This window comes from Capra hircus, chromosome 13 (genome assembly GCF_001704415.2).
Source record: "Capra hircus breed San Clemente chromosome 13, ASM170441v1, whole genome shotgun sequence".
Taxonomy (NCBI): domain Eukaryota; kingdom Metazoa; phylum Chordata; class Mammalia; order Artiodactyla; family Bovidae; genus Capra; species Capra hircus.
The window spans coordinates 28,469,078-28,493,991 of NC_030820.1; positions in this window are offsets into that span (position 1 = coordinate 28,469,078).

Consider the following 24,914-nt stretch of genomic DNA (forward strand, 5'->3'; position numbering starts at 1 on the left):
TTTTAAAGCGGGGGTCCCCAGCCTCTGGGTCTCAGACCAGTACCTCCTGTCATATCAGTGACAGCATTAGATTAGAAATAAAATGCACAATAAATATAATGGGCTTGAATCATCCCAAAACTATTTCCCCCCCTTCGCAGTCTATGGAAAAATTATCCATGAAACCAGTCCCTGATGTCAAAAAGGTTGGGGACCCCTGTTTTAAAGGTTCAAACTCAATATTAAAGCTACAAAGGATAACACAAATTGGTATATGTAATATATAATACATTTCAAAATGATACACACTTAGAATAAAATTAAAGGGGAAAAAAAACCTTCAAAATATAGTTAGACTGATCCCAGCATTATCTATAATACCAAGAAATGGTACAAGAAATGACTCATCACTGAGTCTCCAGTACCTGTACAAATTCATTAGAGAGTGATCATCAAATATTTATTAAATAAGTTAATGGAAAATAAATTATGGGACTTTCCCATAGTTTGAAACTTTAATTCCTTTTAGATAAGAAATATAATGCTTTGATGATGCTGGCAGACAGTAGTTACTTTTGTAGGGATGAAGTATGCACTGAGAAGGAATATTTCATACGATGCTGGGGGTATCATCTGAATAGTAGTTACGTGGAAATATTGGATTGGCCAAAAACGTTGTTCAGGTTTTTCTGCAAGATGCTATAAATGCTACAGATGTTATGTGTATAATATATATATATGAAAATATGTACATATGTGTAAGATACATATATATAAAATGTAAGATGTGTATATATGTAAACATATTTGTATATATGTGTGTGTGTACAAATTCAACCAGATGAACACTTTAGATTACCTATAGAGCATATAATCACCTCACACCAGTGTCACCCAGGGAGTGTGCTCTTAGGGAAAGAGACACCATTAGCCACATGACCTTTGAACTGGTCACTCAGACCCTTCATTAGGCTCCAATTTCCTCTTTAAAAACAAGACACTATGATTAGGTCCAAAGCCACTATCAACTCTATCTTTCTATATTTCAATGAAAGATGAGTTTTATTGTACAAATAGAACTTCTGACGTCTTCAACTTGATGTAAGAGAATACCTACAGAAATAGACTTTTATGTTTAACTTTTCATCTACATAAAATTGGTTTTGCTTTCATTTCCCAATTCAATGATAGAAGTGACTATTGTCCCATATGATGAACATTCAACAAATATTAGAAGCAAAGAACTTTATCATTTTTTACACTGTGCCAAATTGAATATACTCTGTTCATCCTCAATAAATATTAATGGCTTTGATGCTCATAAAGCTAATTATCTCCAATTCCCCAGATTTAACATACCACCACAAAGTAAGTTAGCTCATCTTCATTTAGGAGTCTGCACCATCCTCAAAATTTTTTATAAGACAATCCCTGATATTATAAATTAAACATTAATATTTTGACCAAGCTGGATGAAAACTAGGAAAGCTCAAAGACTGAATCTCAGTTTTGAACTTGCTCTAGGATCATAAAGGGCCAAAAACAAATGAGGCATATCCAAGTAAGTTTCTATGCACTAATATGCCAGCAGGATTAGTGTAGTTGCTTTAGAGGATTAATGAACTCAAGGTATTGTCTTAACCTAAAGCTGGAGCTTCTTGATATTGATTAAGTGTCACCATGAATTACACAGCCTTGTGTTGCTGGACCAAAGATATCCATCATTTATTCCCCATCAACAGTCTCTTCTTAAAGAAGCTGCCTCACCTACTGCTCAGAATGGGCAATTGCCCACCACAATTGCTAGGATTGGGGAAGACAGAACATGCTCTAGGCTGGATTGTCACGCCTTCCAGGCAGGAATCTGGAACTAAGAAATGGACTCTGAATCAGGCAGATGGTGCGGAAGCTGAAGATTCATGTACAGTCAGGTCTGCATGGCAGGCAAAAGACAGATATTGTGCAAAGCTATCATCTTTGTCCATTGAGCTGCTATAACAAACAGAATATTGTAGACTGAGTGGTTTATAAACTGAGTCATTTCTCACAGCACTGAAGCCTGGAAGTCCAAGATCAAGGTGACAAAAGTAAAATGATTCAGTTATACATGTATTTTTAAATACTCTTTTCTGTCATGCTTTATTATAGTGTAGTGACCTTGTTGTTTAACTTGTGTTCAGTTGCTCAGTTATGTCTGACTGTTTGCAACCCCATGGACTACAGCATACCAGGCTTCCCTATCCTTCACCATCTCCCAGAGTTTGCTTACATTCAAGTTCATTGAGTTGTCCATCCAACCATCTCATCCTCTGTCAGCCTCTTTTCCTGCCTTCAAAAATCTTCCCCAGCATCAGGGTCTTTTCCAATGAGTCAGCTCTTGGCATCAGCTGGCCAAACTATTGGAGCTTCAGCTTTAGCATTAGTCCTTCCGATGAATATTTAGGACTGGTTTCCTTTAGGATTGACAGGTTTGATCTCCTTGCTATTCAAGAGATTCTCAAGAGTCTTCTCCAGCACCACATTCGAGGGCATCAATTCTCCTGTGCTCAGTATTTTTTATTGTCCAGCTCTCACATCCGTACATGACTCCTGGAAAAACCATAGCTTTGACTTTGTTGTTTAATAGCATACAAACTACACCTTTTGATAAATAGGTGACTATTAGCTAATAGGTGACTCTACCTTTTGCTAAATAAAAGTCCCTTGTGGTTCAGGTAGGTGCACCACAGGGACCACAATGAGAAGCAAAGAGCAAATGGTAGTCTGGGCAGCAAAGAAGACCCTTTAAACCCATTCCTGGGAATCATGGTCCTGGCAAGACAAAGACCCACCCATAGTCACTAGAACTGCAGAGGTAGGACTGGGACACTCACTGCCTGCCATCTAACATCAGAGACCACATATCATACTCTAACCATTGAGGACTAGCCTTATGACAGAAGGCAGTCTCTAAAGAGGGGACTGTTCATCTTTTTTACAAATTTTTATTTAATAATGCAATATAGTTGAAATGCAATGTTGTGTTGGTTTCAGGTGTTCTGCAAAGTGATTCAGTTGTACATACACATATCTATTCTTTTTCAAATTCTTTTCCCATTCAAGTTATTACAGAATATTACGTAGAGTTCCCTGTGCTATACAGTAGGTCCTTGTTGGTTACCTATTTTAAATAGTGTGTGTATGTCAATCCCAAACTCTCAATGTATCCCTCCTCCCCACACCTTTTCCCTTTGGTAACCATAGTTTGTTTTCTGATTCTGTGGTTTATTTTTATTTATGCAAAGTGCAAGTCAGCCATAGGAGTCTAGAAAACTTCTATGAGCTTCTGACATTTTTCTAGACCTCAAAGGGGCTTTAAGAATAATACTTTGGAGAGTTAGACATAATGATTTCTGAATACATGGATTGCATTTACTTGGATAGATCAGAATTTGACAGCACAAAGTGGGTTAAAATACTTGGGTACATCCTATGTTCTGGGGTAGCCAAATGTCTAGGGAAAGTGTGACAACATGGACACCATTGGGCTGCCTCCCTCACTGTTCTGCTTCCATGTGCATCTCTCTCTTTTTATTTTTTTTTTCTTCCATGCTGCCAGGAACATGTACTAGACTTAAAGGACAGCATAAGGAATAATAGCCTGCAGCTCGAGAGATCCCACTACTATTTCTCATGAAGAATCTGGATTCCCCAGAGGTGCCATGTTCAGCAAATATGAAAAAACACAGCAAAAATCCACACTGTGTCTCAGCCACACCAAGGTGGTCTTTTTAGTATTTCATCCAACTTCACTCAATTCCAACTTTCTGCTTATCTGAGAAACAGATGAGGGCAGTGGCCACCGGAGCAGCTCTATAATTTGAGGAGCTCAATGCAAAATAAAAATGTAGGCCCCTTGCCCAGGAAGTATTAGGAGTATCAAGACAGCAAAAACAGCATTTAAAGCAGTGAGGAAAGCACAGGTCATGAAGCCAGTTCTGCATGGCGATGCCCTGAGGCATTTCCTTCTTTCACATTTCCTATTGTAAAGAAAAACAAGATGATGGTAGAATAATCAGTGTGAATGCAGATTAAACATACAGTTAGAGGACTTCCCTAGTGGTGTACCCCAATGTTCATCGCAGCACTGTTTACAATAGCCAGGACATGGAAACAACCTAGATGTCCATCAGGAGATGAATGGATAAGAAAGCTGTGGTACATATACACAATGGAGTATTACTCAGCCGTTAAAAAGAATTCATTTGAATCAGTTCTGATGAGATGGGTGAAACTGGAGCCAATTATACAGAGTGAAGTAAGCCAGAAAGAAAAACACCAATACAGTATACTAACACATATATATGGAATTTAGGAAGATGGCAATGACGACCCTGTATGCAAGACAGGAAAAAAGACACAGATGTGTATACCAGACTTTTGGACTCAGAGGGAGAGGGAGAGGGTGGGATGATTTAGGAGAATGGGAATTCTAACATGTATACTGTCATGTAAGAATTGAATCGCCAGTCCATGTCTGACATAGGGTGCAGCTTGCTTGGGGCTGGTGCATGGGGATGACCCAGAGAGATGTTGTGGGGAGGGAGGTGGGAGGGGGGTTCATGTTTGGGAACGCATGTAAGAATTAAAGATTTTAAAATTTAAAAAAAATAAAAAATTAAAAAAAAAAAAACCAAAAAAAAAAAAAAATTCACCTTGCAATGTGAGGGACTCAGGTTCAATCCTTTCCTGGAGAGGGAACTGGGATTCCACATGCCTCAGGGCAACTTAGCCTGTATGCCACAACTGAGCCCTGAGCCACATGCTGCCTGAACTCTATAACAAGAGAAGACTTGGTGCTGCAATGAAGATGAAACAGAACCAAAGATTTTTTTAAATTAATTTTTTAAAAATATTTTTAAAATGCAGTTAGGATGTGAGATTATGAGTTAATGATTTGGATTTCCCAACTATTATTCATAAAAATAAAACTACTGCTAATAAAATCAAGGGATGGGATGAGATAGCAACAAAAATTTCAAGTAGTATCACAGCAAGAGAGAAAAGGCTGATATTTAGACTGAACCAGTGGAGTTTCAATGAACAGAGTTCAGGGGTGCCAGGAGAAAGGTGAAGTGATGGTCCTTGCAGCCCCTGTCATGTGTCCTATGGGGGTTCTGATGCAGCTGTTGATGCAGTGAAATGATTCTCTTTAAAAACCAATGGCACCATTTTATAACAATAAAAAAAAAGTTTTTTAATTGAAGTATAGTTCATATACAATGTCGTGTTAATTACTGCTATACTGCAAAGTGATTCAGTTATACACATATATACATTCTTTTTCATTATAGTTTATCACAGGATATTGAATATAGCTTTCTGTGCTGTACAATAGGACTTTGTTGTTTATCTATCCTATATATAAAAGTTTTCATCTGCTAACGCCAAACTCCAACTCCATACATCCCCCAAATCTCTCTCCCGTGGCAACTACCAGTCTGTTCTCTATTAGATAGGGTCATTTGTGTCACATTTTAGATTCCATATATAAGTGATATCACATGGTATTTATGATATACTTCATTTACTTTCTGATTTACTTCATTTAGTATAATGGTCTCTAGTCGCATCCATGTTGCTGCAAACAGCATTATTTCATTCTTTGTAAGGGTGAGTAATATTCCATTGTATATATACTATATCTTCCTTATCCATTCTTCCACTGATGGACATTTAGGTTGTTTCTTTGTCTTGGCTATTGTGAATAGTGCTGCTATGAACACAGGGGTCATGTATCTTTTTGAATTATAGTTTTGTCTGTATATATGCCCAGGAGTGGGACTGCTGAATCACAGTAATTCTATTTTTAGTTTTTTGAGGAACCTCCATACTGTTGTCCACAGTGGTTGCACCAACTTGTATTCCCACCAACAATGTAGGAGGGTTCCCTTTTCTCCACATCCTCTCCAGAATTTATCTGCAGACTTTTTAATGATGGTCATTCTGACTGGTATGGGGGGTACCTCAGTGTAGTTTTGACTTGCATTTCTCTAATAATTAGTAATGCTGAGCATCTTTTCATGTGCCTATTGACCATCTGTATGTGTTCTTATACCAAGAAAGATTTTAAAGGAATGTGGAATAGCTCCAGGAGGTTTAATACATGCTTTACAGACTTTAAGTTTACCATATGCTTTATTCAGTGCAGCCTAATAGAGATTTACACCTCTTCTCTGACAGTTATCAGGGAAAACGTGCAGAGTAACAGCTTGGGTACAGAGTCATCGTATAACAAGCCCGTTTGATGTTAGTCTTCAAGGATCATAGTAAAATGCGGCTTCCCTGGTGATTCAGTGGTAAAGAATCCGCCTGCCAACGCAGGAGACATGGGTTCGATCCTTGGTCCAGGAAGATCCTACACTCCTTGAAGCAAATAAGCATGTATGCGCAACTATTGAGTCTGTGCCCTAGAGTCCATGAGCCTCAACTACTGAGCCCAAGTGCCCTAGAGAACAAGAGAAGCCACCTCAATGGGAAGGCCATGCACTGCACCTAAAGGGTAGTTCCCACCCTCTGCAGCTAGAGAAAAGCCCACAGAGCAACAAAGACCCAGCACAGCCAAAAATAATTGAATAAAATTATTTTTAAAAAGAATCATAGTACCTAAATGTAGGCATTGCCGATAAGCAATTCTTTAAGAATAATCTGTACATGGCACAGATTTATCTATTTTTTAGAAATAACTCTTCCCCTATGGATAAAATTCTGAGCTTGTGGAGCACAAAATTAAAATCCCTTGGTTATTTCAATCTCTCCTATCTTAAGGAGCACATTAGAGCTTTTCTAATTTATCTGTAAGATTTGTCACATTATATTACAATGAGCATTTTATAAGTTCTGTAGTTTTCAGTTTCTCATTAGTCTTTGTTTGTCTGCCTGTGGTGTCTATTAAGACTTGCCTTTAGGAAAAAATGAGACAAGATAGAGTCTGTTTTATGTTCTTTACACACAGTTCTCTCTCATTTTAAAAATAGAGTTTATTTTATTTTTTTTTTAGTAAATCAGCATGAGGTTCGTTATAAGCATTCCATTGTATCATGTGCTTTATCTTTTGGGGGGTAGAATTTTATTATCATTTGTTTCTTTCTTTAAAAATTTTTTAGTGTTTTATCTTATTTACTTGAGAAGATGGATGAATCTGTTTTTATGTGCTTATCAGAAAAGTACTGGTATCTTCCCTGGCAGTCCAGTGGTTAAGATTCCAAGCTTCCAGTGCAGGGGGCACAGGTTTGATCCCTGACCTGGGAACTAAGATCCCACATGCTTTGCAGTGGATCCAAAAAATAAATAAATATCAAGAATAAAAAACCAGTGCTACATATATTTCAGATAATAAATGTTAATTCAATAAGCAAACTAGAAAATGTTCAATAAGTCAAAGACTTGGCTTTACATGAAGAATCAACAGAATTCCTCTCAGGAAACATGGATTAAGTATCTACCAGGCACCTTTACCAAGCTAGGTACTACAGATGTAAAGATAAATAGAACTTGATCCTGGCCTTGTGTGACTTTGAAATGTGTAAGTAATTGTAGGCAATAAAAGCTCCAAACACTGCAGTCTGATGATGGACTTGAAAAAAGAAGGCTTTTTTGGCACAGTGAACCAGATGATGTCATCATCTTTCATTTCAAATCTCTGGCATTTCATACACAGCAGAGTGTTGTCTAACAATATGAGGGCTTAATTCCCTGCATACGCTCCATATGGGGACATTTCCTAGCAGACTGGAAAGTATTTCAAACAACATAATCTACACTTGTCAGATTGAGTGAGCAAAGGCCATCTGAGGACACACTTATTTCCCTTGACTTTCTTCTCCAGAGATTTTTCAATTCCTTGCAAGTGTTCAAGATTCGGTAGTTGATGACTGATCTCAGAGCAACAGCGATGAATCAGGCAAGTCTGGCTGCAGGCAATGTGGACACATTCTACTTAGGCTGAAGTCATCCTGTGAAGCCATCTAAGTTAGACGTGGTTAGTGCCACATTAGTGATATCAACAAATATTCACAAATGAAAAAATAAGTTGGAAGTAACAGTCTTATTTCTTCTTATTTCTAAGTAAAAAATTCTTATTTCTTCATATTTGAATACATTTAGGTGATCTAAATGAAGGAGACTTTATCACCGTGGGATTTACTGCATTTGAAAGTGTATTTCTGGCCTGGAGAATTCCATGGACTGTATAGTCCATGTGGTCACAAAGAGCCAAACAGAAAATCGACTGAATGATTTTCACTTTGGGCTTCCCTGATAGCTCAGTTGGTAAAGAATCTGCCTGCAAAGCAGGAGACCCCAGTTCGATTCCTGGGTCAGGAAGATCTGCTGGAGAAGGGATAGGCTACCAATTCCATATTCCTGGGCTTCCCTTGTGGTTCAGCTGGTAAAGAATCCACCTGCAATGTGGGAGACCTAGGTTCAACCCCTGGGTTGGGAAGATTGTCTGGAAAAGCAAAAGGCTACCCACTCCAGTACTCTGGCCTGGAGAATTCCATGTCCATGGCATCACAAAGAGTCGGACATGACTGAGCAACTTTCACTTTCACTTGTGAAGTTGGAGACGTATGTAGGTGTTCATTTCTGGGTCTGTGTGTGTGTGCATACACACCCATTTCTTTGGCAAGGAAAGAGAAAAGTTAGGTTGAGGTAGTGCAGCATTCAGGGACCTACTGAATCAAGTTTGAAGAGATGGACTGTCTGAAGGAAGCCAGGCTGCAGACTACTGCAGGTCCACTCTTTCATGTTGGAGGCATCTTTGGCCTTGCTCATCTGCATGCAAGGCAGAGCAGGTCCAGGGTGGACATAGAACTGGGCAGGCTTTAGTGGAGTAAACTGGGCAGACAACATATGATATGCTTGCTGTCTTAGCCCAGGGTGACCATAACAAAGAACCCAGCCTGCATGACTTAAACAACAGACATTTATTTCTCACAGATGGAGGCTGGGAAGTCCCAGGCCAAGGTACCAGCAGATTCCATTCTTAGTGAGAACTCCCTTGCAGGCTTACACACAGCCACTTTCTCATGGTGTCCTCACATAGCCTACTTTCACAAAGTATATACTAGCCTTCACCTGACTGACCATTTCTGAGACAGTTTCAGTAAGGAGAAAGAGAAACCAATGTGATCTAGCTTAATCCAAAAATGCTTACAATTTTGCCAATTATATATCAATAAAGTAGAATAAATTATTGTCAATTATTAAAATAAATAAGTAAAAGAAAGCATCCTTATTTTGTAAAGCAGGGAGGGAAAATATAAAATTACAGGGAAGTCTCATGGAACAGGAATGCATTCATTTATTTATTCAAAAACTACATATTGAGTAACTAATATGTGCCAAGTTCAGTGATATGTTCTGGGTATTCATCAGTGAAAGAGACAGGCCTATACTCTGCTTATATTCTGGTAGAGGCATACATAAACAAAGTAATCACACAACTACATATATCATTAGAAATTGTGTTGAGTCCTCCAAGGAAAAGGTATAGGGTGTTTCAGAAAGTTTAACAGGAGGGCCTGACTTAGCTTAGAGCTTCAGGAGAGAATTTGCTGAGGAGTACACGGCTTTCCTGATGAATTCTACTAAGCCTTCAAGGAATAAACGATACCAAATCAATCCACACACTTTCAGAAAACAGAAGAGAGAAGATTTCTCAACTGATTTTATGTGGTCAGCTTTACCATGATACCAAAATTATATAAAACTTTCCCCCTAAAGATAACTGGATACTTCCATGGAGATGTGATAGAACAATGTCCCCACACAAATATGTCCATGTCCGAGTCCCCAGAACCTTTAACGTTACCTCCAATGGCAAAAAGGACTTTGTAGCTGTGATTAAATGAAGGATCCTGAGATGGGAGATTATGCCAGATTATCCTTTTGATGCAATCAAAAGGGGCTTGTGAAATAGAGGCAGGTTGGAGAAGTCAAAGTTAGAGAACACGGAGATGTGATGACAGAAGCAGAGACGAGAGTGAAGCTTTGAAGATGCAAAAAGGGGCCACAAGAAGCTAAAAAAACATCAAGGAAATGGGTGGATTCTCCCTTCAGAATCTCCAAAAGGAATCAGCCCAACCAACACATTAACCTTACCCCAGTGAAATGGCTTTTGGGCTTCTGACCTCCAAAAACTTGTAAGAAGATAAATTTGTGTTTTATGCTATGAAACATATGGTAATTTTTACAGTGGCAACAGGAAACTAACACAGCATAGTTGTAAGAATCCTTAACAAAATTTTATCAAACCAAGTTCATCAATATATAAAGAGAATGCATCATGAGCAAGTAAGGTGCATCCCAGGAATTCAAAGTTGATAGCCAACATAATTAACTATATGAACAAATTTAAAAAGAAAAGCCATATGATCACCTCAAATTAATACGAATAAGTATTTGACAAAATTCAACAGCTATTCATAATAATTAAAAAAAAACTTTCTGCCAGCTATACCAGAAGAAAATGCCTCAACTTGATAAAGTGGATCTACTGAAAATCTACACTAGCATCACACACAATTATGAAAGAAGGAATATGTTCAATTAGGAATAAAGCAAGAATGTCTATCCTTAACACTTCTATTTAATATTGTGCCTTATACTACTCAGCTATAAAAAAGAATGAAATAATGCTGTTTGCAGCAACATGGCTAGACCTAGAGATTATCATACTAAGTGAAGTAAGTCAGACAGAGACAGACTAATACCATATGACATCACTTACATGTGGAATCTAAAGTATGACACAAATGAACTTATCTATGAAACAGAAACAGACTCACAGACAGAGAGAACAGACAGGCGGTTGCCATGGGGGAGGGGGTTAGGGAAGGGATGGAGTTGGAGGTAGGGGTTAGCAGATGTAAGCTTTTATAAGTAGGATGAACAAAGTCCTACTGTATAGCACAGGGAACTATATTCAATATCCTGTGATAAATCATATGGAAAAGTATATGAAAAAGAATGTATATATGTGTAAAATGGAGTCACTTTACAGCAGAAATTAACACAACACTGTAAATCAACTATACTTCAATTTTAAAAAAGATTTAAAGCGGAGAACACATAGTGGCTACCAGAGACAGAAAGTGAGGGGTAGAAGAAATGGGTAAATTGTTTCTGCTTTTGTTTTAGCTTAAATAAATTAAATTTTTAAGAAAAAAGATTTTAAAATTAACTAATAAAATTACATATACTAACAGATTTTTCTAAGAACGCATCTATGAAACATATAATGCTAAAAAGTTCATCATGGAAGCAGAAAAACATCAGGATTCTATTTTTTTAATGGTAAAAACCACAGAACAAAGCCATTTACACTTATGTAGTAAGCCTATAATAAAAATTGAGGGAAGGATGAACACAAAAATCAAATAGCGTTTATCCCTGAGGGCTAAAGGCAAGGAATACAATCATAAAATTCTTGTAATTTCTTAAATGAAATGATGAGTATGTGTCTCTGACTCATCCTTATATCTTAAACACATATACATGATATAAATCATTTTTATGTCTGAAAGATATCATAATGATTTTTCAACTAGCAAGCAAACTATTCTTTAAAATGAGGAAGGATGTAAATAGCCACAGAATTCAGATGCACCAGAAAAGTTTGCTTCTGTTCAAAGCATATCATCAGAATATCTGTTACAAACTGCTGTTAGGCTTGGGGCTCCTGTGGACCACTTTTTTCATTTCTCATGGTCTGAATCCTTGCTTCAGGGCTACTGGCTGTAGTCAGGAGAAAAGCCCACTAAGTCCCTGGTTGACATTTTCTTTTAATCAAAGTATATATTTTATGTCTTCTTATAAGTGTGGACACTGTTTAGGTGCCCCTTTATATTAGAAAAGCAGTTTATTTCTCAGTGGTAAACAGATTTGTCAGCTGTGCTGACAGCATGGACCGTCCAAGTGCCCATGAGGAAAGAAAGGCGGGAAGGGGAGATAGCTGTAATTTTTATTTCATTGTCCTGTTTAATTATTGATACCTTGAAGACCCAAATGTATTTGGACTTTTTGAATAACGTGATTGTGCTATAGAAAAAATATGTTCTTGCAGCCTACTCTGTCATTACACAGAAGCCATCCATTTAGATGTTCTCTGCACCCGTGCTTCTTTCTTCCAGAAAATACAATCATTGCTTTGTCCGTTGTGACTACAACCATGAGAGAGAGGCAATGTAAATCTAATGACAGACTGTATATAAAATTGTTTTGGAAACATAAAAGGATAGTTATGGAAGCTGTTACCAGTTATTATGACCCCTTCCTGATCCCCCAGATAAGATAAGTGAGGCAGAAAAAAGGTAAGTGAAATGAGGGGCTTGGGATTAAGGTATACACACTACTATATATAAAATAGATTCTCAACAAGGACCTACTGTGTAGCACAAGGAACTATATCCAATATTTTTTAATAACCTATAAGGGAAAAGAATCTGGAAAAAAATACATAGATAGAGATACATCTGAATCACTGTGCCATATACCTGAAACTAACACAACATTGTAAATCAACTCTAGTTAAATTTTTTTTTAAAAGTTTAAGTTTAAGAAGAAAAAAGAAACAAGGTGGGTAAGTGAGTTGCCACGATTAGACTTTGTCTCAGGGTTGGAAGCCTCCTTCCAAACCTGAAGGTGAGTAAGTAGGGTAGTGGGTTTTCAATCTTAAGAGAAAAAAAAAAACCTCTTTGCACAATAAAGTCTAGCAAATTGTTAACAAATGAACAATGACTCTAACTGGAACTGAGGACTTGGAGACAGTCAGCTCAGCCCTGTCCCTGACAGTGAAGTGAAGTGAAGTCGCTCAGTCATGTCCAACTCTTTGTGACCCCATGGACTGTAGCCTACCAGGCTTCTGGTCCCGACTACCTAGAACAGTGCCTGGCACACAGGACACTGTCAGTGACAGTCCATCACCAATAAACAAACAAGTGAATGGGTGTCGACGAGGCAGCAGTGGTGTTTAACCCACTCCCTAATGTGGCACCTGAGCCCTGGACCTCTCAGAGCCAGTCCTCCCATTAAAATAAGGAAAGATCACCTGAGCACCACACTCTGTGTCCTTTCGTGCTGTGGGGGAAGCAGGTGTCCTGCCATTTCGGGATGCTCTCCTCTGAGGATGGTGGATATGCTATTCTCTTGTACCACCCTGTGGCTGACCACTGGTTCCCATGTCCTGAGCTTTAAGTGGGGGCTCCAGAGCCACAGAAAGAGGGAGATACGGTGCTGCTGGGGATGAATAAAGCTCTGCCTTCCCTATGACAGGGAGGCTGGGCACAGGGGCAGGGATACATGGCGGGAGTTGGCTTTAAAGCCACTGCTACTGACAGAGATCCAGTTGTGAGACGGGCAGGAGAGGGCAGGATAGAGAAGCAGGGCAGGAAGGAGAGGGTGCAAGGGGGAGAGCAGAGGAAGGATGAGAGAGAGGAGGGCTTCTGACTGGTTTTGATCAGGCTAAAGTCACCATCTGGGCGGAGGTTCAAACGCTGAGATAGGAAAGGATTTTGACATCTTTTAAGTCAGTTCCTGCCTCAGAAGCTGCCTCGCTGGGGAAGTTCACCTTTCTCTTCTGCCTTTATTTTATTTTATTTTTTATAAAATTTTTTAATTTTTCTTTTTTTAAATTTAAATTTATTTATTTTAATTGGAGGCTAATTACTTTACAATATTTTATTGGTTCTGCCACACATCGACATGAATCCGCCACGGGCGTACACATGTTCCCCATCCTGAACCCCCCTCCCACCTCCCTTCCCGTACCATCCCTCCAGGTCATCCCAGTGCACCAGCCCCAAGCATTCTGTATGGAACCTGGACTGGCGATTCGTTTCTTATATGATATTATACATGTTTCAGTGCCATTCCCCCAAATCGTCCCACCCTCTCCCTCTCCCTCAGAGTCCAAAAGACTGTTCTATACGTCTGTGTCTCTTTTGCTGTCTCACATACAGGGTTATCGTTATCATCTTTCTAAATTCCATATATATGTGTTAGTATACTGTATTGGTGTTTTTCTTTCTGGCTTACTTCACTCTGTATAATAGGTTCCAGTTTCATCCACCTCATTAGAACTGATTCAAATATATTCTTTTTAATGTCTGAGTAATACTCCATTGTGTATATGTACCACAGCTTTCTTATCCATTCATCTGCTGATGGACATCTAGGTTGCTTCCATGTTCTGGCTATTATAAACAGTGCTGCGATGAACTGTTATATCTTCTTCTTGGATTGATCCTTTAACCATTATGTCATGTCCTTCTTTGTCTCTTTTCACAGCCTTTGTTTTAAAGTCTATTTTCTCTGATATGAGTATTGCTACTCCTGCTTTCTTTTGGTCTCTATTTGCATGGAATATCTTTTTCCAGTCCTTCACTTTCAGTCTGTATGTGTCCCCTGTTTTGAGGTGGGTCTCTTGAAGACAACATATATAGAGGTCTTGTTTTTGTATCCATTCAGCCCAGTCTTTGTCTTTTGGTTGGGGCATTCAACCCATTTACATTTAAGGTAATTATTGACAAGTATGATCCCATTGCCATTTACTTTATTGTTTGGGGTTCAGGTTTATACGCTCTTTTTGTGTTTCCTGTCTAGAGAAGATCCTTAAGCATTTGTTGGAGAGCTGGTTTGGTGGTGCTGAATTCTCTCAGCTTTTGCTTGTCTGTAAAGCTTTTGATTTCTCCTTCATATTTGAATGAGATCCTTGCTGGGTACAGTAATCTGGGCTGTAGGTTATTTTCTTTCATCACTTTAAGCAGGTCCTGCCATTCCCTCCTGGCCTGAAGAGTTTGTATTGAAAGATCAGCTGTTATCCTTATGGGAATCCCCTTGTGTGTTATTTGTTGTTTTTCCTTTGTTGCTTTTAATATTTGTTCTTTGTGTTTGATCTTTTTTTTTTAATTTTTATTTTTATTTTACTTTACAATACTGTATTGGTTTTGCCATACATTGACATGAATTTGATCAATATGTGTCTTGGGGTGTTTTGCCTTGGGTTTATCCTATTTGGGACTCTCTGGGTTTCTTGGACGTGGGTGATTATTTCCTTCCCCATTTTAGAGAAGTTTTCAACTATTATCTCAAGTATTTTCTCACGGTCTTTCTTTTTGTCTTCTTCTGGGACTCCTATGATTCAAATGTTGGGGCATTTAATATTATCCTGGAGGTCTCTGAGATTGTCCTCATTTCTTTTAATTTTTCTTTTTTCCTCTCTGATTCATTTATTTCCACCATTCTATCTTCTGTTTCACTAATCCTATTTTCTGCCTCTGTTATTCTACTATTTGTTGCCTCAGAGTGTTTTTGATCTCATTTATTGCATTATTCATTATATATTGACTCTTTTTAATTTCTTCTAGGTCCTTGTTAAACCTTTCTTGTGTCTTCTCAATCCTTGTCTCCAGGCTATTTATCTGTGATTCCATTTTTATTTCAAGATTTTGGATCATTTTCACTATCATTATTTGGAATTCTTTATCAGGTAGATTCCCTATCTCTTCCTCTTTTGTTTGGTTTGGTGGGCATTTATCCTGTTCCTTTACCTGCTGGGTATTCCTCTGTCTCTTCATCTTGTTTATATTGCTGTGTTTGGGGTGGCCTTTCTGTATTCTGGCAGTTTGTGGAGTTCTCTTTATTGTGGAGTTTCCTCGCTGTGGGTGGGGTTGTACGGGTGGCTTGTCAAGGTTTCCTAGTTAGGGAAGTTTGTGTCAGTGTTCTGGTGGGTAGAGCTAGATTTCTTCTCTCTGGAGTGCAGTGAAGTGTCCAGTAATGAGTTATGAGATGTCAGTGGGTTTGGAGTAACTTTGGGCAGCCTGTATATTGAAGCTCAGGGCCGTGTTCCTGTGTTGCTGGAGAATTTGTGTGGTATGTCTTGCTCTGGAACTTGTTGGCCCTTGGGTGGTGCTTGGTTTCAGTGTAGGTATGGAGGCGTTTGATGAGCTCCTGTCAATTAATGTTCCCTGGAGTCAGGAGTTCTCTGGTGTTCTCAGGATTTGGACTTAAACCTCCTGCTTCTGGTTTTCAGTCTTATTTTTACAGTAGTCTCAAGACTTCTCCATCTATACAGCACTGTTGATAAAACATCTCCTTTCAAAGACACTGGGCTGCTTTTCTGGGTGCCTGATGTCCTCTGCCAGCATTCAGAAGTTGTTTTGTGGCATTTACTCAGTGTTTAAATGCTCTTTTGATGAATTTGTGGGGGAGAAAGTGGTTTCCCCGTCCTATTCCTCCATCATCTTAGGACCACCCCCTCTTCTGCCTTTAAATTCACTACTCATGCTGTTGCTGTCCTCACTTTTTATGACACCCCACCTCCAGTACACACACACACAGACCTACACACATCCATACATACACAAACATACACAGAAGACAGATATGTAATAAACACACTAGACACATTCACACACAGACACACACACACATACACATGGCACAGATACAAACACACAAATGCACATGCATGTATGCACACACAGAGAGAAATGCATGTACACATACACACATTAACATGCACACACAGACACTATATAGAAGCACCCATGCATGTACCCATGCATACACACAGATAAGCACACATATACATGCATGCATGCATACACACACACACACAAGCACAGATACAAATACAGACACACAAACTGTGATATTTAAAGCTCAAACGATCACACCTCATTCCAGTAAAGGAAACAAGACAAGAAAAGCCAAGGGCAGAGGAAGTTCTGGATCTGATATCCTGACCACATGAGTAGAAAGGGGCCCTTTGATGAGACTGAGAGGCTGAGACCTCCCCGGAGGAGCTGTGTGGGGAATCTTCCTCCGGAAGAAATAAATCCTTTTGTGACCCTCCAAGAAGAGCCATCCTCTGGCCTGGCTCGACTGGAGGAGTTTCCGCTCAGACCAGGGAGTCTGGACCACACTGGTGTAGCACTCACAGGGGGGCTTCTTAGGGTCCCCTGCACCGGCTTGTCAAGTTAGGTTCCCCACCCCACTTCCAGGTGGAGAAAGGCCAGCTGATGCGTCTCCAGGCTAGTTTGGCCTTTGGTTTATAGTCAGCCTGGTTATTCACACAAGTTATTTATGTTCCATAAAGTCACTTGAATTTGTGAATACTGCACTGTTGCTACTAGGGGAAGTATGTGTGTATGTGTGTGTGTTTATACACACATGTAAATTGTAATCTGAAATTCTAAAATAAACACTCTGGTAGACTCTATCCTCTCTGTTTTACAGAAGAAGAAACAGGGTTCAGAGTAGAAGATGATTTCCTTGAGGAACTAGCATGTTCAGAGTGGGGATTCAAACCCTGTCTGCTAGCCCCAGAGATGGGGCACCTTGCACAGCCCTGTAAACTGCCCTACATCTCCATCCTCTGATCATCTCTGGATGGGGCTGAGACAAAGTGGCAGAGCCTTGTTCAGCCTCAGCTGGGGCCAGGCACATAGCTGACTCAAACATTCCACCACCAAGCACATATCCATGAAAAACCATGGGTATTGATTTTAGAGTTACACATAAATGTTTGCAAGTGGGTGACTTTGCCAGTACAGAATCCAGGAATAAGGAGAATGACTGTACTCATACACAGGGTTGCCCTGTCTGATATTATCTGAAGGAAGAATTTCTGTCTTAAAAATTGTTGAAAACCAGTGATATATTTCATCCCTTGTCTTACATGAAGAGGCAGGACAAATAGGATCCAGCTCTGTGAGCAAATCCAGTCATTGGTAGTGGCTTTCTGTAAGGTTCTGCAGCCAGTGGGAAAGGGGCAAGGTCTTGAGTGGCAGGGGGAGGGAACACAAAATCTGTGTGTTGACCATCACAGTTCTCAAAGGAACAGAGGCTGGAGAAGCTGCCCCAGACCCCACAGTGCTTAGTGGTGACTGAGCTACAACAGGCAGCAGGTCTTTGGCCACCAGCCCTCTGTGGTTCCCGCTACACTGAACTACTTTCTGTGTCACAATGTGAAAGAGAAGTGTACTTAAAATCAAGGTACTAGGCTTCCCTGATGGCTCAGAGGAAAAGAATCTACCTGCCAATGCAGGACACAGGTTCAATCCCTGGTCCAGGAAGATTCCAAATGTCTCAGAGCAACTAAGCCTGTGCACCACAACTACTGAGCCTGTGCTCAGTAGAACCTGTGCTCTAGAGCCAGAAGCCGCAAATCCTGAGCCTTCATGCCACAACTCCTGAAGCCTGTGCACCCTAGAGCACATGCTCTGAAACAAGAGAAGCCACCACAATGAAAATCCTGTGCACCACAACTAAAGAGCAGCCCCTGCTCCCTGCAACTAGAGAAAAGCCTGCACAGCAACAAAAACCCAGCACAGCCAAAAATAAATATTATATAATATATAAATAAATAAAATTAGCAAAAAAAAAAAAAAGAAAAACAGACTTACTGGTTTAAAAAAAAAAAAACCCAAGGCACTGAGTTCCCCTGACCAGGCTCTGCTGATGACTGTGGACAAGGCACATGCTTCATAGACACCTCGTGTATGAAAGATCATGCCTGGGCTGCACTGGGAGAGATGAGAAACACTGATGCGGGCTGGGCCCTAGAACACCAGGAGTCCTGGGAAGCCCTCCCGCCATGGAGTCTGCTTTTGCCAATGAGGGCTTGAAAGGTAAGCAGAACAAATGTAATCCTGGGCACAGGGCTTTTAAAATTGGAGCACCCATTTCCAGGCAAACACCTGGAATGCCTCCATCTGGCAGTTCTCACTCATATTGAGATGCTCTTTGGAAGTCTTCTGGGAAAGAAGTAACAGCAGGATGATGGCTGAGAGATAGCAAAGATCCCATGTTCTTTGAAAGACGCCAGTCACATGGACACAGCCCCATTCAGCACTTGGGATGAGACACATGGGAGAAGCTGAAAGGCAACAGCTAACAGACAGGACCCAGGGCAGGCAACATCTGAGGATGGACTCTGCGGACTGGAGAGGAGCCAAGAGTACCTGCTGTAGGGTCATGGAGCAGCTCACTTCTGCAAGGGCTTCTTCCTCCTAATTTAACAGAATAACTCTCAACTTTTGGAAACAGAACTAAAGGAAAAGGAGAAGTAAAAGGATTTACCAGCAAAGATATTGGTAAGCTGGGATGGAGCAGAAATTAGTGAGTAGCTGATGTGCATGACCTTGGAATACAGAATGGCCCAATGCACCCAATTAAACAAGAGGAAAGAAAACTTAGCCATCAGCAGGCCCAAGCCTGGGAACACGTCCCTAAATAAATCTCCTTGCCTTTGGACTGAAGTAGTCAGCAGGCCTGCCGAGGGTGGGGAGTCTCTGAGGCAGAAGGAGGAAGGGGTTTCCACAGAGAACAATCTCCCTATGATCTTCAGTTTCCTTCCAGTTTATGCAGGAATCAAATACATCTCTCTTCAAGAGACATCTCCTGGGCTGGTTCCCTCTCCAAGGCAGACTGTAATGGACTGAATGTTTGTGTCTCCTCAAATTCATATATTGAATCTTCTACCCATAATATGATGGTACATGGAAGCAGGGCCTTTGGGATAAAACAGGTTTAGATGAGGTCATGAGGGTGGGGTCCCCATGATGGAATGAGTGCACTTATCTGCAGAAGAAGAGACAAAAGAGATTTCTCTCTTGTTCTCACACACAAAGAAATGACATGAGCTCATAGCAAGATGGTGATGGTCTACAAGCTAAGAAGCAAGTCCTCACCAAGAACTAAATCTGATCTTTTGAAAAGGCATAGTCTAATAGAACACTCAAAAAAGGTTAAATCCACAGATGTTTAAGAAAATCATTTTTTTAGCATTCCACCTTCAGGCCTAGTACTCAGCCCTAGTACTCAGCAGGGAGTGGAAGGTGGGTGGATATGGTGAGCACGTGACAAATGGTTGTTGAATGTAATAAAGAGAGGCATTTAGCATCACAAGCTCCTCTACTTGGTACTTGGGGGTATTCATTAGTTCCAAAACTGGATCCCAAATGAGTGGAAGAATCAAATACAGTGAATCTCCTACATACGAACCTTTAAGTTGCAAACTTTCAAAGACGCAGATGAGTGTTTGCATGTGCAATCACATTAGTCAGTTCACGTGTCTGGTGTACACTGTCAAGTGTGCATCCTCTACAGTGGTTGTGCTCTTGTGTATTTTACAGTACAGTAGTACTGTATCATTATTTCAAGCCCAGGATATCCAGAAGCAATCATAAAAGCAGCGGTGATATAGCTGGTTCAGTTCAGTCACTCAGTCATGTCCAATTCTTTGCGACCCCATGGATTGCAGCGCTCCAGGCTTCCCTGTCCATCATCAACTCTCAGAGCCTGCTCAAACTCATGTCCGTCAAGTCGGAGATGGTTGTCCCCTTTTCCTCCTGTCTTCAATCTTTCCCAGCATCAGGGTCTTTTCCAGTGAGTCAGCTCTTCGCATCAGGTGGCCAAAGTATTGGAGTTTCAGCCTCAACATCACTCCTTCCAATGAATATTCAGGACTGATTTCCTTTAGGATTGACAAGTTGGATCTCCTTACAGTCCAAGGGATTCTCAAGAGTCTTCTCTAATACCACAGTTCAAAAGTATCAATTCTTTGGTGCTCAGCTTTCTTTACAGTCCAACTCTCACATCCATACATGACTACTGGAGAAACCATAGCTTTGATTAGACAGACCTTTGTTGGGAAAGTAATGTCTCTGCTTTTTAATATGCTGCCTAGGTTGGTCATAGCTTTTCTTCCAAGGACAAAGTGTCTTTTAATTTCATGTCTTCAGTCACCATCTGCAGTGATTTAGGAGCCCAAGAAAATAGTCTGTCATTGTTTCCATTGTTTCCCCATTTATTTGCCATGAAGTGATGGGACCGGATGCCATGATCTTCATTTTTTGAATGTTGAGTTTGAAGCCAGCTTTTTCACTTTCCTCTTTCACTTTCATCAAGAAGTTCTTTAGTTCTTCACTTTCTGCCATAAGGATGGTGTCATCTGCATATCTGAGGTTATTGATATTTCTCCCAGCAATCTTGATTCCAGCTTGTGATTCATCCAGCCCAGCATTTCACATGATGTACTGTGCATATAAGTTAAATAACCAGGGTGACAATATACAGCCTTGACGTATTCCTTTCTCAATTTCAAACCAGTCTGTTATTCCACGTCCAGTTCTAACTGTTGCTTCTTGACCTGAACACAGATTTTTCAGGAGGCAGGTCAGGTGGTCTAGTATTTCCATCTCTTGAAGAATTTTCTACAGTTTGCTGAGATCTACTACTGTACTTTTCAAGGTACTGTACTGTAAAATAAAAAAAAAATTTGTGTGTGTTTGTTTCTTATGTATTGTTTGTGTGGAAAATATTATAAAACTATTACAGTACAATTCTATATAGTTGATTGTGTTAGCTGGGTACCTAGGCTAACTTTGTTGGACTTAGGAACAAATCAGTCTTATGAACATGTCCTCAGGATGGTACTCATTTGTATGTAGGGGACTTACTATAATAAGGTCACTGTCCACTTGATAACTGCTATCGTGGCCCCAAATTGGACAGCTTCTTAGGATTCTATGTGCATCCCATGACAAAAGGCAGCACCCCCAGAGAGAAGGAAGCCAGGCAGCACTGCCTCACCTGGGCTGGAAAGGTAAGGGACCTGACGGACCCCGTCATGAAAATTACATTTTAATCTTCACTGTGTAGTTAATTCAGAACCAATTGCTTCTCTGTCCAGAGGCATGAATGCATTCTTTGAAACCCTATGGAGGAAAAGCATTCATGATGTGCCCTTTCATTTCTAACAAAAGATAATTTGCACATGCTCTTTCCAAGGGAGCATGTCATTTAAACTAGAATAAGCTTTGTGTTTTTTAAAGGAAAATGAAAGAAAGAAAATTAATGAGACATTCATTAGAAAAACATCACCAGAAAATGTCCCCATCCATGCCAGAATGGATGGACAAGGAAGCCTGGTGTGCTGGGGTCACAAAGAGTCAGACACAACTGAGTAACTGAACTGAACTGATGCCAGAGTGATCATATCCATGGGAACTAGGCTTAGAGCATCATTACTGTATTCCCCTCACCTATTACTATTTAAAATTTAGAAGGCTTAATAGAAATCACTCATCAAACAATTATAAGAAATCACCATGGCTTGAGGTCCCGACCGCACTTGTGAGTATCAGATGGGAAACGAAACTGCAAGGCGACAGCAGCCATGTTGGCTTATTTATGGCACAGGTCTTTTTAACAGAATGGATTACTTCCTGGATGTGATTATGATCTGCTGCCCTTGGGGCCACATTTATTTGGTCTGTGTAGCCTGATGATGAAAGAGAAATGACTCCAGCACATATATACAAAATGTTAAAGAAAATTGCTGGCTTTTTGAGTGTGAAGAGTTGGCCCAGAGTGACAAATGAATGTGTGGCATCAAAATGCAGCCTTCATGAACTGTGCTACGAAAGTAAACCTCCGTCCTAACTCCGTACTGCCAAGGGAAGCACAGATCAGAATCAGTACATTACTCTCCATCACATGGTGGGCTTCATGCAATCACCTGAAGGCCTTAAGGGCAAAGACCAAAGTTTCTAGAAAAGAAGGAATCTGACCTCCCAACTATAACATAGGAATGCTGCCTGAAGCTTCTAGACTGCTGGCCTGTTTATGGATTTTGAATTTGCCAGTTCCTGCCACAATCACATGACCCAGTTCCCCCAAAATAGATACTCTCTCTCTTCTTGTGTGTGTGCGTGCATGTGTGTACCTAAACATAGATATTCAGATGTATCTATGCGTGCATGGGTGCTAAGTTGTTTCAGTTGTGTCCAACTCTTTGTGACCCCATGGACTGTAGCCTGCAAGGCCCCTCTGTCCATGAGATTCTCCAGGCAAGAATACTGGTGGTTGTCGTGCCCTCCTCCAGGGGATCTTCCCAACCCAGGGATCAAACATGCCTCTCCTGTGGCTCCTGAATTGCAGGCAGATTTTTTACCGCTAAAGATATATATGGGCTTCCCATATATATGCGTTATATAAATATAACCCATATGGTTATATAACCCATAGTGGTTATATAAATATATCTATATAGATACATATGGGCTTTCCTAGTGGTTATATATATCTATAGATATACAGCTAACTGTATATAGAAATATATATTCTGTATGTAGAGATACATATACAAATATTCTGCATATAGATAACCATATATCTATATACAGCTATTCTGTTTCTATGGAAAACTCTGCCTAATACACACCCCTTCTCTTGTGTTTCCTTGGTCCTTCCCAGGTCTTATATATTTTACAAATATGTAATTAGAAAGCAAAACTTTGACTGGAACCGTGGAACTCTTCACGTGTAACAAACCAGTCTTCCCCAGCATTGCTGAGCCTCTGCGTCCAGCCCCCACAGTCTCAACTTCCCTTTGTCTTTCCAGCTAGTATATTGTTGTTGTTGTGTATTGTTTAGTCACTCAGTTGTGTCCAACCCTTTGCGACCTCATGGACTGCAGATCACCAGGCTCGCCGTCCGTGGGATTTCCCAGGCAAGAATACTGGAGTGGGTTGCATATACATTGTTAAAGAAAAGTAAACAGAAAAAAAAGTGCAATAGTTTTAACTTTCCTTGTTTTCATTCTCATCAACAGCATGATATTTCATCAAGCACAAGTGAGACAAGTAGGCACACTGTGCCCACCCTAAAATTGTGGGCAGTGCTGGTCTCTAGGGCCTTAACATTTGTAAACTTTTTAAAACGGTGGTTAAACTCTCACCAATATGGTTTTCTGAGAAGTGTTCTAAACTGCCCTCAGAGATTAAAAAAAACCACAACCAGACTGCATTCACATCCTTCCTTCCCTGAGAGCAGCCTTATTTCCTGTCTATCTGCAGGTTTGGCTGGGCTGAGGAGCACACAGGAAAAGAAAGAGGTGGTATTTTGAGGATTTGAAACACATCAGATCTGAGATCAGCCAGAGTGGTGACTGACTTTGAGAATGGGAGCTGCGGTTTTGGCCTCACACTTTTTGCTTTTCATTAGCCTGGGTTGTTACCTGGCATTCTTTCTTAAATAAATGTGAGACTGGAAAAGGATGGAGTCCTATCAGAAATTCCCCCGCCCCACTTAAAGCAGATCTGACAAAACATTAGCATCAAAACAGTGCCATCAAGGGGCTTCCCAGGTGGCACTCACTCATCTGCCAGTGCAGGAGACATAAGAGACCCAGGGTTTGATCCCTGGGTCTGGAACATTCCCTGGGGAAGGAAATGACAACCCACTCCAGTATTCCTGCCTGGAGAATCCCTGGACAGAGGAGCCTGGTGGGCTACACTCCATAGAGTCACACAGAGTCGGACACAACTAAAGCGACTTAGCACACACTCACTTGGTGCCATCAAGAATGGTATTTCACTAGGTTTCATTTCAAAGCAAAAAAAAAAAAAAAATTGAAATTCATAGTATTAGTTGATTAATTATTTCAGGCAGACAATGAAATGAATTTGGTATCTTGGTGAGAGGATGATAATGGTACTGTTGGCTTCTCTGCAATTTCTTTCCCAGGTCCTGGACTCCAAGGTGGCAGAAGGACCCCTCTGCACCAGGGCACTCCCAGCTCTACCCTGTCCATGATGGGAGAGAAGACAACTAATAAGATAAAGAGAGTTACTGGATCAAGAGCTAGGGAAGGAGAGATAAGATGGTAATGAGGACTGATTTCCCCTAGAAGTGTTTGCCAACTTTTAAGGCCATACTTGAGAAACCAACTACTGCTTTTGACCAAGAAAAAGGTTTATGGTCCAGATGCCAATCAGAAAGAAGTCCCAGTGAATGCCTTTTCTTTGGATTGAGACTTTACAGAGCTATGTATTAGGAGAGGGGTGATCAGGAGGTATAGTAGTCCTCCTAGGTCCCTCAATTAT